This window comes from Ursus americanus, chromosome 14, assembly GCF_024610735.1.
Source record: "Ursus americanus isolate L20-20 chromosome 14, mUrsAme1.1.p, whole genome shotgun sequence".
Classification (NCBI taxonomy): domain Eukaryota; kingdom Metazoa; phylum Chordata; class Mammalia; order Carnivora; family Ursidae; genus Ursus; species Ursus americanus.
Window position 1 is genome coordinate 44,980,213 of NC_142140.1, and position 12,448 is coordinate 44,992,660.

Sequence of the window (12,448 nt, forward strand, 5' to 3'; positions counted from 1 at the left end):
GTTGGAAGGACTCAGAGAATTTGGGAAAGCAGTTCTCGTGGTGATGGTTGATGACAGTGAAAGTACGCAGATGGAGGGCAGCCAAGGAAAGAGGCGTGCAGGGCTGTGTCTGGGACACACCAGGCTTGGGCTTCTAGTCGCCTCCCAGCAGAGCTGCGCGAGCAGCGCTGGATTTTCACAGCAACAGTGTGTGACAACACGCTTGGAGGACTGCCAACCAGGGAAGCTCACCGGGGCCTTGGTGTCCAGGTTTTTCCTGGGCATTGGTCACACAGACATGGCTGACTTCAGAGTCCAGTGCCCCCTCCCCCCGGAACCCCTCCAAAGAGGCTACCACGTGACCCAGGGTCCCCATCAGAAATCACATCATTAGCATAGACTTCCGATGTGTTCCAAGGCCCCCAGGTAAACAAACACACTCCTATCAGGCAAGACATTCCAAGAGTTTAGGGGCACGTCCTACGAGCCAGTCAAGGGCCGCACCGTTCATGTGCAGACTGTGGACAACCCAGGCCTGCTAAGGGAACCTTTCCTGCACAGACCTAAAAAATATTGTACCATAATTGACTGTCACCATTTTACAGAAGAAGAAAACTGAGGATCAGAGTGAGAACTTTTTCAGTAGCCTGGAAGGGTAGGGTCAGGGAGTGAGTGCTGGTCTGGCCCCTTCTTCTCCAGGGACCCTCTCAGAGCCAGGCTGACCATCCACCCACCTTCCCACGATCCACCTAGACTCTCTGATTTAGCTGCACCCTGTTGACCTCACCTAAGCCCCAACTCTTGACTCCATGGTCGGTCTAGGCCATTTCCTATCACCTCCTCACCAATCTCTTGACCTTGAATTTGCCTCCCACCAAATCTCTGTTTCTTCCTCCATTTATCTCAGTTCCCAGTAGGCCCCTTCAACTTTACCCCCCACTCGAGTACACGGCCACGTTCCCTTGTTCACAACCTCCTGACTTCACAAGAGGATCGGAAGGTTTTGGCCTTGACGCTCACCCTAGGCTTTCTTTCTATCCCTGTAGCCCAGACTTTTCCAATATCTGCATTCCTGGCATCTGGGGCCAGATCGTTCTTTGCAGTGGGGGCAACCTGTGCACTGTAGGACTGTTGTGGACATCAGTAGCAGGGGTCCCTACCCCTTGCCAAAGCTGTGACAATCAAAAATATCTCCCGACATTGCCAGCGTCTGCTAGGGGACACAGTCATGCTGGGTTGAGAACCCCCAACCGGCTTCTTACAGCCTCAGGGCCTTATGCCGACCTGAACTCCGGATTCTGAATGCTTTCATGTCATCCACACCTCGGCTGGAATACAGCTTCCTAAGAGGCTCTCCAGGCCATCCCATTGCTCGAGGACCACCCTCCCCAAGTCACTCCCAATGCCATCACCCTATTTTACTTCTCTGCATGGTACTCACCACCAGCTGATATGTTTCTTCTTGCTTCTCTACTGCTTGTCTTTCCACAAGAGCGTGAGTTCCATGAGTGCAAGGACTTTGTCCACCAAGGTCAGCATGCCTGGCACATAGTAGGTGCTCACTAAATAATCATCCCATCAATGGCCTCATCCAGAACTGTCCATCTTCCTTGACTCCTATTTGTCACCACAGGCAACTGAGCAAGATTGGATTTCCCCAGGAAGGACAGAGGCCCCTTGCAGGGCCCACCTTCTGGTGTTTCTTGGGGGCTCTGGCCTCCCTCTCACTCCTGGCCGTGGTGGAAGGGCCAACTTCAAATCCTCTGGGGAAGTAGGCTGGAGAAGAAAGTTTTCTGGGCACAACAGTGCCCGGAAGCCTGGCCCCCGGCAAGCCTAGAAACTTTTGTCTTAGGTACTTCCCAGGTCTCTCCCTGCCAATTCACCCAGCAACCGGGATAATGAAAGAAATTGTGTGGCTCTCAGGCCCTGGCTTAGCTGGGCACTTAGCCAGACTTGACGGTTAACCGTTGTGTGCCGGGCTAACACACTCATCATAGAAGAGGCCATTTGTTAGGGGTCCATGAGGTCCCAGCTGGTTGGCACCCCGCATGGGCAGTGTGCCTGAGAAGCAGACATTATGATCCTGTTCCACTGATGAAAAAAAATGAGGTCCAGATAGATGAGGCCCCTCGCACGGGCCACTTGACCTCTCTGGGCTTAAGGTTTTCTTCATGATCTCCAGAGTTGGCGAGACAACGAAATCCACTTACACGGTGAGCCTAACGCCATGTCTGTGGCATGCAAAGGGCCCATGAAATGTTGGCCATGATTAATTAACAATCATTTCCAGGCTCACCCAACAAGTGCCAGAGTCAGGAAGCAGAGCGTCCAATGTCAATGTCCCCGCAAGCGTTAAACGAAATCTAAGTTTCTAGAACAGGGTTTCTCAATCCCAGCCCTGCTAATATTTGGGGTGGGGTGTGCACATTGGAGGAGGTCATCAAGAACACGTGACTGCAGATTTGACCCGCCAGCTGGACCCGGGCAGTGAGAGGCTCCCCCTCCCCTTACACCACCCCCCACCCGCCCGTCCTTGGAGTGCTGGCTCCACTGGCCTTCCCCACACTAGATGCTCCCCAAGGACACAGCCTTGAGGTAGTGATGTGGTGTTAAGACCATCTGGATGGCGTACGAGACTGAACTCAGTTGAGGCCTCTATATAAATGTTAAGATTCTGGCTGGTAGGTCTACTTGTCTGTGGCCACTCAAGACAAGCCTGGGAAGGAAGTTCCCTCACTTATCAAGCCTGCCACCTACCCATCTGAAATGGCCTGGTCTTGCCCTGCCCTCCCAGGGTGGGGGCTGGTTTCAGATTACATACGGGAAACTCCCACGAGGAGGGAGCAAACTACTGTGCAGGCATGAGCTCTAGGATGCTGAGTAGCTTCCCCGGGCTCCACCAACTAGATGCAAGTAGCACCACCTCTCCCGATCACAGCAACCAAAAGTGTCTCTCCTGACATTGCCAAGTGTCCCCCGGGGAGCAGAATCCCCACCTCCACCCCCTGGTTGAGACCCACGGCTCGATGGTGTTACTAGATTCCTGTGACCATCATCATGTCATTACATGATGAGGAACTCTTAGCTTCAGGTGCTAAGATAACATACAGTCTCGAATTCTCCCTGTGACCTGGAGGCTTCATTCGGCTACCCTGGTTTACCAATGATGGAAATAAGCTTCCGAGGGGCACCCGGCTGGCTCGGTCGGTAGAACATGTGATGCTTGATCTCGGGGTTGTGAACTCAAGCCCCACGTTGGGTGCAGAGATGACTGAAAAATAAAAAAAAGAAAGAAAGAAAAGCTTCAGAGAACTTCCGTGATTTGCCCAAGCTCCCTTGGCAAGGGAGTGACAGCACTGAGCCTCAAAACCCAACATTTGTCAGCTACATAGGCATCTGTAGGGATTAGAGAATTCTTGGCAAAGTTTTTAAAGTGTGATGATGGTATCGTGGTAACGTTTTTTTTAAAAGAGTGTCTTTATCTTTTAGAGATGCATAATAAAATATTTATAGAATAATAAGGTTTCTAGAATGACTGGGATTTGCTTTGGAATAATAATCCCAGACGGCAAGGTTCATTATACCATTCTGCCCACTAAAGTGTTTCAAATTCTCTTCAGTGGAAGTGTAATATATTCTTCCAACCCTGCTCTTAGGGAATAGTTACAAAGATCATTACGTGTTGGGAAGGGGCTGAGCCCTAGGCGAGGGGATTTCCACACCTCTGCCTAACTATCATTCCCATTTTACAGGAGAGGAACCCTGAGCCAGGGAGGTGTTAATAACCAAATGAAACCCTTAGTTTGGAAGGAGGTGCCTGGGCTGAGGATGAGCGGGGAAGCAGCGCCCCCTGCAGGTCAGCGCAGGAGCTCCCGCGTGAACGGGCAGAAACCGCTAGAGTGCAGGACAGAGTGGGAGGGGGAAGCAGGAGAGGGGCTGGCCGGCCTGGTGTGCCACATTTTGGAGGGAGGGCACACACAAAAACCCTGCAACAAAAATAAATAATAATTTTTTTCATTTTTATGGTGATACAAGTGTAATGTTTTAAGACAATATTTAGAAAAATTAAAATCAATGCAGAGAAATCCACAATGAATGAACTACCACCATTTTACATGCAATGAGGCAAGTGAGGTAAGTATACACATGCTGGGGTGGATCTCGTTTTCATTAAAATCTTGATGTTTTGTTCAGGCACGGGTTTTTTTGTGCGGATTTTGGTTTTTAGAAAATATTACTTTAAAATATTATTTACCTGTAAATCAAAACCACAATGAGATAGCATCTCACACCTACTAGGATGCCAATAATCAAAAAAGTAGAAAATATGTATTGGCAAGGATGTGGAGGAATTAGAACCCTTGTGCACCGCTGGTGGGAACGTAAAGTGATGTGCCCGCTTTGGAAAACAGCTTGGCGCCTCCTTGGAAAGTGAAACGTAGAATTACCGTATGATGGGGCTACTCCATTCCTAGGTACACACCCCCAGAGAACTGGAAACAGGTGTTCAAACAAACCTGTACAAGGATGTTCAGAGCAGCACTAATCAAAATAGCCAGACGTGGAAACAACCCAAATGTCCATTGACTGGTAAACGGATAAACAAAATATGATCAATCCGTACAATGAAATATTACCCAGCTTTAGAAAGTCAGGAAGCGCTGACATACGCTACAATGTGGAAAGAACCTAGAAGACATTGCGCTGAGTGAGAGAAGCCAGTCACAAAGGGCCACAGAGTGTACGATTGCATTGATAGAAAACGTCTGGAAGGCAAATCTGTGGAGACAGGAAGCAGACTGGAGGTTTCCAGGGGCTGGGGGAGGGGGGAGGGGGAGTGACCTGTCCCGGGACAGGGTTTCCTCTGGGGCCATGGAAATGTTCTGGAACTAGACAGAGGTGACAGTTGTGAATGTACAAAATGCCACCCAATTATGCACTTTAAACTTACTTCTTTTAAGATTTTATTGTTAAGTAATCTCTACACCCAATGTGGGGCTTGAACACCCCAAGACCAAGAGTCGCACGCTTTACCCACTGAGCCAGCCAGGCACGCCTAAGATTATTTATTTTATGTTATATGAATTTTACCTCAATTTAAAAAATGGATTTATTTATTTTGTATTTTGTATTTTTTAAAAATGGATTCAAATAGGAAGCAAATACTTATCTGGTCGTCACTGGTGTTTTGGGTACCCCCGCAAGTATTTTGCCCCAGGCGAGTGCCTCTCCCCAGTCCTGGCCCAGCTCACAACTCCTTCTAGGTGTGGCCACTGTCATCATTCCTAGGTTACAGATGGGGAAACTGAGACCCCTGGTCACACAGCTAGTAACTGTGTGTAGTAACTGCATAGTAACTGGAGTGGTGTATGAAACCAGATCCTGTATCATCCGTACTTTGAATTACAGAAGGGTCCAGAATGACTGCCCAGTGGAAACCGGCCATTGGCCTCATTTTTGCCCACTGGTTCCATCAGTTTTTTTGGGTTACAGACCACACTTCAACATCCTTGATAAAAGCTCTGGACCCTCTCCTAGAACAAGACATGTACGCACAATTTTGCTTACAGTCCCAAGAAGTCTGTGGAACCTCTAATTCCTCCTGTCCTTGACTGGAACTGGGCCAATGAGATCTTGGTTAAGAAGCTCAAAGTCAGACAAATACTCTGAGATTCAACCACTTAAGAAGAACCAAACGCATAATTTGTTACTAAAGAGACACTCACCTGCAGGTAGAAGAGACATATGCCGAGAACAGCTGTCACTTCCTGAGTGTTTACACGTGCGGAATAGACTGGTCATAGTGGCTGCCTCTGGGATGGGGGGTTGTCGGTGAGAGGAGAGAAGTCTCTCTCTCTCTCTTTTTCTCTTTATGCATTTCTCTTAGTTTGCATGTTTGACAACCAGACTGTATTCTTTTTATACTTAAACAAAATCTGAGTGGCACTGGAGTGGCTCAGTTGGTTGAGCGCCTGCCTTCCGCTCAGGTCGTGATCCTAGGGTCCTGCGATCGAGCCCCGCAGCAGACTCCCTGCTCAGCGGGGAGCCCGCTTCTCCCTCTCCCGCTGCTCCCCCTACTTGTGCTCTCTCTCTGTCAAATACATAAATAAAATCTTTTTAAAAATCTGAAAGATGCACAAATAAAAGTCGTTGCTTTTACAGGGCTTGGAAAACAGTGCATGCCTTCAGGAAACAGTCTAGGATGTTCAGTGGGGACATTTATGTGACAGTCCAATAGCACGTGCCCGTCTGCGGGTCCAGACAGAACCGGCCTCCTCACTCACTTACCTACTTGGAACTTGGTTCCAGGTCCATGGTTCAGGGAGAGGTTCCTCTTGGCATTTTGTCTAATGGGTGTATCCGTTTGCTGAAACTACCATAACAAAGTACCACACCCTGGGGGGCTTCAACAACAGAAATGGATCGTCTCACAGATCTGGAGACCAGAAGTCTGATAGCAAGGTGGCGGGAGTGTTGCTTCTCTCTGAGGGTTGTGAGGGAGGATCTGTTCCAGGCCTCTCTCCTGGGCTTGCAGCTGGCTGTCTTCTCCCTGTGTCTCCGTGTCGTCGGCCCCTATGCAAGTCTGGATGCCCTAATTCCCTTTTCTTACAGGGACAACCATCACATTGGGTTAGAGCCAACACTAATGACATCTTGAACTTGATCACCTCTTTAAAGGCCCTCTCTCCAAATAAGGTCACATTCTGCAGTACCGAGGGTTAGGACTCCATCCTGTGAACTTTGGGGGACCCAATTCAACCCACAACAGTGGGTTTTGCTCACATATGGTTGTTAAAGTGTGAAGTTGGATATGGGCCCCAATGGCTCCACGTTGGGATATATTTATGGCCACCATATCAGTGAACAAAACCTTCACTACTAGGGTGCCTGGGTGGCGCAGTCGTTAAGTGTCTGCCTTCAGCTCAGGGCGTGATCCCGGCGTTATGGGATCGAGCCCCACATCGGGCTCCTCCGCTGGGAGCCTGCTTCTTCCTCTCCCACTCCCCCTGCTTGTGTTCCTTCTCTCGCTGGCTGTCTCTCTCTGTCAAATTAATAAATAAAATCTTTAAAAAAAAAAACAAAAAAACCCCTTCACTACTGCCCACCACATCCCACCTGGACCTAGAATTCCCAGTGAAAGGGACATGCCATCTCCAGGGAAACCCAGAGATCCCTCCAAGAGATAACCGCTATGAACAGTCCTTGTATTATACACACATAAACACATGTAGGGAAAAAGTTTTTTCTGTTTTGACCAAACTGAAATCATACCATACGCTCCCTTTGGCACCTTGCTTTTGTCACATAATAGTGTAACACGGACGCCTTTTCATGGCGGTCTCCTGGAGATCTAGTTCAGTCATTTTAATGGCTGGATACCATTCTATTGAGTGGATGGGCTGTAATTTATTGATCCAGTCTCTCCTGTCTGAGCCCTGAGGCCTAAGAATCAGGGGCCTGAAGGTGTAAGTCCAGATCTGAGTCCGAAAGCTCGAGAACCAGGAGCGTTGCTGCCCAAGGGCAGGAGATGTATGTCTCAGCTCCAGCAGAGAGAGAGAATTTGTCTTTCCTCTTTTTTGTTCTATCAGAGCCCTTGATGGATTGGAGGATGCCCACCGGCACTGGGGATGGCCATCTGTTTCACTCAGTTCATCAATTCAGATGCTAATCTCTTAGCATTAGATACCATCCCAGACAGAGCTGGAAATCATATTTGAGAAGCTGACTGGGCATCCCTTAGCCCAGTCAAGTTGACACCTAAAATTAACCATCACAGTGATGGCATTTGGAAATAGGGCTTTTGGGAGGTGATTAGGTTTAAATTATTGGGTCAAGAGGATGGGCCCACCCTGTTAAGCTCTGAGTCCTCATACGAAGAGGAGGACAGAGCGGAGAAGCCATGTGAGGACGCAGCAAGAAGGCGGCTGTCTACAAGCCAAGAATCAGGCCCTGACAAGACACCAAATCTGCCAGCACCTTGATCTTGGACTTCCAGCTTCCATGCTGCGAGAATAAATGTCTGTTGTTTAAGCTGCCCAGCCTCTGGTATTTTGTTGTAGTGGCCCGAGCAGACTGAGACACGGAGCTTGCTGCATACCAGGTCTCTCATGGTGGAGCCCAGACCGGGCCTGGGGGATTGGATTCCTGGGGCTGTTGTAACACAGTTCCACGAAAGAGGCGGCTTAAAACAACAGAGGTGGCTTCTCTCCCAGTTCTGGAGGCCAGAAGTTGCAGTCAAGTTGTCAGCAGGGCCGCACTCCCCCAGAAGGTTCTAGACGAGGCTCCTTCCAGGCCTCTTCCAGGTTCTGGTGCTGGCTGTCCTCGGCGTTCCTTAGCTCTCTTGTCACACGGTCTCCTCCTCATATCTCAGTGCAACTTTTTCTCTTCCTGTAAAGTCACCAGTCATATTGGGTTAGGGCCCAAACTGGTGTTCTCACCTTAACTCGATGACACCTGCCAATAACCTATCTCTAAATAATGTCGCATTTGTAAGTGCTGGAGATTGGGGCTTCAACATCCCTTTTAGGAGGACACAATTTACCCCATAATGGGCGAGTGCATGTCTTTCAGATATTTTGTGTGACAAAACAGGAGGTACCCAGAAAGCCCTTCTACTGAGAGCTAACTTCAGTGGTCATCTCCAGGAGAAGCCCTTGAAGGAAGGCTGGGCTCTGTTTTCAGGGAACATCATTTTCATTGGAAATGTCTGACCAACCATGATTCAGACTTGGCTGTTTGGCGACATTTACTCAAAAATGAACAAAATGAGCCTGTCACTCCAAGGAAAACAACTCAGTTCTGTCGCCAATGATAAAATTCAAGCTTTCAAGGGAAAATAAGAATTTTGGAAAACCTGCATCTGCTGCTATGAGCGGGACTGCTTTCTAACACTCAAAGAGAGGCTTTTCTGATAATATGGGCAGCGATTTTAATGACTGACATTCTGATATTGAAACGTGACAAGCTCTGTATCACCAGATCTAATATTTTCCAAATGACCAATGCATGATGTTACAATCAATGTAGGAGATCCATTCAGAGTGCAAGACAGATGGATAGCTTTTAATGCAACCAAGTGTTGGGGGTTGCATGGTGGCTCCCAGAAAGTTATACTCAGGTCCTAATCCCTAGAAACTGCAAGTGTGATCTTATCTGGAAAAGTCTTTGCAGATGTGATTGAGTTAAGGATCTCAAGATGAGATTCTTTTGGATTACCAGATGGGCCCTAAACCCAAAGACCAGTGTCTGTATAAGAGTGGGAAGAGAAGAAGGCACAAACAGAGAGGAGCAGAAGGCTATGGCACAGTGAAGGCAGAGATTGGAATGATGGAACAAGAGGAAGCTGGAAGAAGTGAAGAAGTATCTTCCCCTAGAGAGGATGGCATGTGCAAATGCTCCGGGGGTGAGGGAACGTGCTGTATTCTAGGAATTGCAAATAGTTTGGTGAGGTTCAATATTAGATATAATGAATTCAGATATAAACTATGAATAATGAAATATAATGAAATATATGAAATTTATATAATGAAATATGAATTCAGATATAAACTATGAAAATATGAAACTAATAATACAGTATATGTTAACTAAATAGAATTTAAGTTAAAAAATTTTTAAAAACTATAAGAAATAATAAGATGGATACCCATGTATCCACCACCTCGTGAAGTTTTTCTATAAAGGGCCAAATAGTAAATATTTTCAGCTTTTCAGTTCAGACAGGCTCTGGTTCCGCTATTCAGCTCTGCCACTGTAACTCGAAAGCAGCCGTAGACGATACCTAAACAAATGGGCATGAATGTGTGCCAGTAAGACTATTTCTGGACACTGAAATTTGAATTTCATATAATTTTCACATACCATGAAATAGTCTTCCTTTTCTCCCGCCCCCCCACAACTATTTAAAAAAAGATGTGAATCCATTCTTAGCTCTGGGGTCGTACAAAATCAGGCAACCTTGATCTAGCTTAAGAAAGAGAATATTTCCAGTATTTGAAAGCTCCCTGCACCCCTCCTCGTTGTCTGTCTCCCTCTCCTGACAAAGGGCAGCCTTGGTATTGCTTGTGCTCACAGTCTCTCAGCTTATGTGATGATTTTACCATAAAAATACGTATCCTGAAATAATATATCATTAGGTTTGTATGTTTTTGGCTTTCATGTAAAGGGGAACAATGCCACAGGTATTCTGATGCAACTTGCTTTTTACATTCAATATGTTTTTGAGATTTGTCCCTGCTCTGGTTTGCTCATTTTTATTGCTGTATGGTATTCTGTCACATGAAAAGCAATTTGTTCATCCTCCTGCTGTCAATGGAATTTGCATTTGTTTCTAATGTTTTTTTCATTAGAATTTTCTGGAACATTCTGGAAGGGTTTGAGTCAAAGTTGGAGGTGGTCAGACTGATGGGTTAGAAAAGGAATCCCCCCAACCCCCAAGCTATTTGTCAGGCAGGCCTCAGTTATAATAAGAAGCAATGGTTTGTGGCTCGGATGGATGGACAGATGGAGAAACAGGCTGAGGTATTCATGGGGAGAAACAGTACTCACAGGTGTGGCAGGCAGCCTCTAAAATAGCCCCTGGTGACCTCCCCCTCCCTGAGGCACTTTTTTTTCTTTTTAAGATTTTATCTATTTATTTGAGAGAGAGAGAGAGAGGGAAAACAAAGGAGGGGAGGTGTGAAGGGAGAGGGAGAAGTAGACTCCCCGCTGAGCAGGGAGCCCCACGCTGAGCTCCATCCGAGGACCCTGAGGTCATGACCTGGGCCAAAGGCAGACGCTTAACTGACTGAGCCACTGAGGCACCCCTGCCTGAGGCACACTTCCATGGTAGCCTTCTCCCACACTGCCCCAGCGTTAGTCCATGTGACCAGTAGAATATGGCAGGAGTGGCGGGATGTCACTTTGAGGATTAGGTCATAAAAGACTGTGGTCTCCATCTGGGGCGCTCTCTTGAATGCCTGTGTTCTCCTTGGGTGTCTCCCCTGGGAGAAGCAGCTGGCACTTGGTGAGTGGTGCTGTGGTGAGGACTGCAACCTGCGTCCATCAGCCAACGAAGAGCCGAGGCCTGGAAGAGCTGGGGGAGGGATCTGGAGGGCCATTCTCTGTCTGTAGTCCGGTTTGTAGTGACTGCTTCTCTGAGAGAGACTGAGCTGAACCCGCCCAGCTGAGCCACTCTGGGATTCCTGATGTTCGGAAGCCATGTGAGATAATAAATGTTTGTGGTTTTAAGCAGCTACAATTTGGGGTGTTTTCTTATGCAGCAACAGCTGACTGATACAGAAGTTAAACCTTTCCGCTCCTGGTCTAGGCCCTGATAGGATGCCCTGCTTCTCCTGGTCCGAGTCTGTCTGCCTTATTCCCACAAAAACTCTTTAATGACCATTTCCTATCATTTTTCGGCAGCAGAGACACACTCTTGGGGGCTCTCAGGTGACCCACAGACGGGATGATAAAGGTGAGGCTCTAGACACAATCACAGGGAGGGACTGGCCAGCCAGGAGGGACTCTACAATACCTGGTGGAGCAGGGGCCTGCAGATGTCTTCTCGACCGGTCCAGCCAGAGAGTCCTCAGATAAGTGTTTTCTATACATTCGCACATCCCAGCCACGCTGTGGTCTCTGTCTGGAATGCTTTTCCCAACATCTTTTGATCCTCCCCGTGTATTTTAAGGCCCCAGATGAATCTCTCTCCTCCAGGAAGCCCTCCTTGACTCTCCATGACCCCTCTGAATCTCCCCACGGCACTTCCTTCTGTCTCTCAGGGAACTCCTTGAGAGTCAAGCTCGGGCCTTTGCATCTCTGTGGCCCTGGGGCACAGCACAGGGACAGGCACACTGAGCGTTGGCAAGCGTTTGTTGAATGAATTCGTGCCTACTTTGATGTTATAGACTCAATATGTATACACCCCTGGCCCCCAAACTACATATGTTGAAATCCTAATTCCCAGCGTGATGCTATTTGGAGGCAGGGCCTTTGGGAGGTGATTAAGGTTAGATTAGATGGGGAGAGGAGAGCCCTCATGAGGGATTAATGCCCTCATACAAAGAGAAGCAGACACAGGATCTCTCTCTCTGCGTCCCCCTGTGTGAGGATACAAGGAGAAGGTGGGTGTCCACGAATGAGGAAGAGAGCCCTCACCAGACAGCAGATCTGTCAGCACCTTGATCTTGAACTTCCCAGCCTCCAGAACTCTGAGTGATGTCTGCTGTGAAGCCCCCAGTCTATGGTAATTTGTTGTAGCAGCTTGAACTAAGACACCTGATGATGGTCTGCTTTTACTGAGAAAACGTGGACTCTTGAGGGATGGTCAGATGTCTATTGGTGGCGTGACACAGAGTTCGATACAGCCCTCTCAGCTGTACCTAGTTAATTGTACTGTTCATTTCTTGTATGAATTATCAGGTTTTTAGATTTAGAAACCATCTTAAAAATCATCTAGTCCAGGGGTGCCTGGGTGGCTCAGTGGGTT

At 47.9% G+C, this 12,448-nt stretch overlaps 1 protein-coding gene across 3 annotated transcripts in view; it reads right to left on the minus strand.

Moving 5' to 3' along the window:
* NWD1 (NACHT and WD repeat domain containing 1) overlaps positions 1-2,414 on the minus strand; it is a 61,069-nt gene extending 58,655 nt beyond the window's left edge. For 2 of the 3 annotated variants that reach the window (XM_087867188.1, XM_045778819.2), the window contains exon 1: positions 1,421-2,413. The gene's annotated coding sequence lies outside the window, so the exon portion shown is untranslated. Of the gene's footprint in view, positions 1-1,420 lie in introns of all 3 variants that reach the window. The other variant, XM_087867187.1, reaches the window with a different exon arrangement.
* Positions 2,415-12,448: the final 10,034 nt, after the last annotated feature.